Source organism: Octopus bimaculoides, chromosome 25, assembly GCF_001194135.2.
Source record: "Octopus bimaculoides isolate UCB-OBI-ISO-001 chromosome 25, ASM119413v2, whole genome shotgun sequence".
Taxonomy (NCBI): Eukaryota; Metazoa; Mollusca; class Cephalopoda; order Octopoda; family Octopodidae; genus Octopus; species Octopus bimaculoides.
Genome location: NC_069005.1, coordinates 6,209,975 through 6,211,938, shown reverse-complemented (window position 1 = coordinate 6,211,938; position 1,964 = coordinate 6,209,975).

The following is a 1,964-nucleotide window of genomic DNA, read 5'->3' as shown; positions in this document are numbered from 1 at the left end:
TATATATATAAAGAGAGAGAGATAAAAATATAGAGAGGGAGAGAGAGAGCGAAAGGGAGAAAGTAACAGAGGCAGGGAGGGGAGTAGAGAGAGAGAGATAGGGAGAGAGACGGAGAGATGAAGAAAAGAGAACGATAGGTAGGTAAGTGGATAAATAGATAGATAGGTAGGTAGGTAGGTAGAAGGAGACTGAGAGAGGGAGAGGCGAACAGAGGGTGAGTGGGAGAGAGAGAGAAAGAGAGAGAAAGAGAGGAAATGAGCGATGTAAAGAATAAAATGGAGACGATTGAGCGGTATGGGGGGGATAGGGGTAGGATGGAGTTCTGAGAGGAAAATGATAAGGTAAAAGAATAGAGAGAGAGTGGGGGGAAGAATATGTAGGAGTAGTCAAAGTAAAGGAGGAGGGAGAGAAGAGCAGTGAGTGTGACGGCGGTAAGAGAGAAAGAGAGAGAGGGTGGAGGGGGAGAAGATGACAGAATGCAAAGAAAGGGACAAGAGAGGGAAAGAGGAAAGGTGGCGTAGCGAGAGGAGAGGTGGTGATGTTGGGTGGTGGTGGTGGTGGTGGGAGGATGGCAGTGAATTGAGCAAGCAGCATCCTGAAAATATGTCTTTAGGTTCTGAGTTCAAATCCCACCGTTGCCAACTCCACCTTTTGTTTCCCTTGTGGGTCAATAAAATATGTACCATATTTATAAAATCAAATCACTAGAGTAAATTACTAAGAGATGCCACGGATGGATATCTACCAGATTTTTGCCCTCTCTTTTACACTACCGACCACAGACTTTAATCTTCCGCAAACGTCTTCGCTAAAATCTGCAACTGCGTGCTTATCCAATTTAAGGGCCATAAAGGTTCTCTCAGATCCTTCTTGCTCAGCTCCCCCTTCAGTTCCGCAGTGTCACCACTTTTCGGTTCACACGACTTAGAATATATATATTCCTAGCCAGCTGTAGTAGATGGTTGTTAACAACAATAACGAACAAATCCAGCGTGGAGGAATATAATTGGTAAGGTAAATAAACGATTTCTTTTTTATTAAGGATGATAAAAGATTTTCAGCCCTCAACCTCCTCCACACCAAAATAACAAGCAGAAAAATGTAAAGAATATCTGAAAGAAGTAAGAAAACTAAGGATGAGAAAAGGAATGTGTGGGAATCTTGACTGGACGATTATTGAATATGTTAAGCAACGTTTCTTGTTTTGTAAATATACCAACGAATTAATCGGTTTCTGTGTGAAATATTTTCTCCCGAAATAAATTACCGTTTGGTTGTTTGTCATAAAATCTGTAACAGTTTACGTACATACATAAATACATAAATACATACATCCATACACGCATGCAGGCGCACACGCACAGATACATTGTTTATCCTTGACATACCTCAAAAGCGACCCAACCTCTAATATCCCAGGAGTGTCCGAAACAACGGCTTTGAAAGTTCACGTAAAACAAAAGACCACGCCATGCATAAGTTTAGAAAATATTTAACAGGAATATTTAAGGCGTTTTGTTTAAACTTAACCGTTGTACTTAAGCTATTAACAATCAACTTCCTACTTATATCACTAGCTTTAAATACAAACGAGTAATGAATACACTTATAGAAAGTCAAATGAAAACACGAAATTAAAATACAAAAAATTATGATTAACCCCACCCCAGCGATATTTATATACCACGTAATCGCAGTTAGTTAAGTCTTCAAGTTATCGTCAGACGGACTTATTCAACGAGTCCTCTTCATTTTGTGGCGATGTGCTGATTAGAAGTATTTACTATGATATTCATTCAACATTTATTCAACACCAAAAGTGAAACACGAAGAAAAAGGGATTCTGGTGTAATCTACCATATAATTTAGTTGTTTTAATGAACATAGTCGGGAATTTTCCTGACGCCAATAAGACATTTCCCACCGAAAAATAAATACTGTGAACTTTTCGATATACACAAAG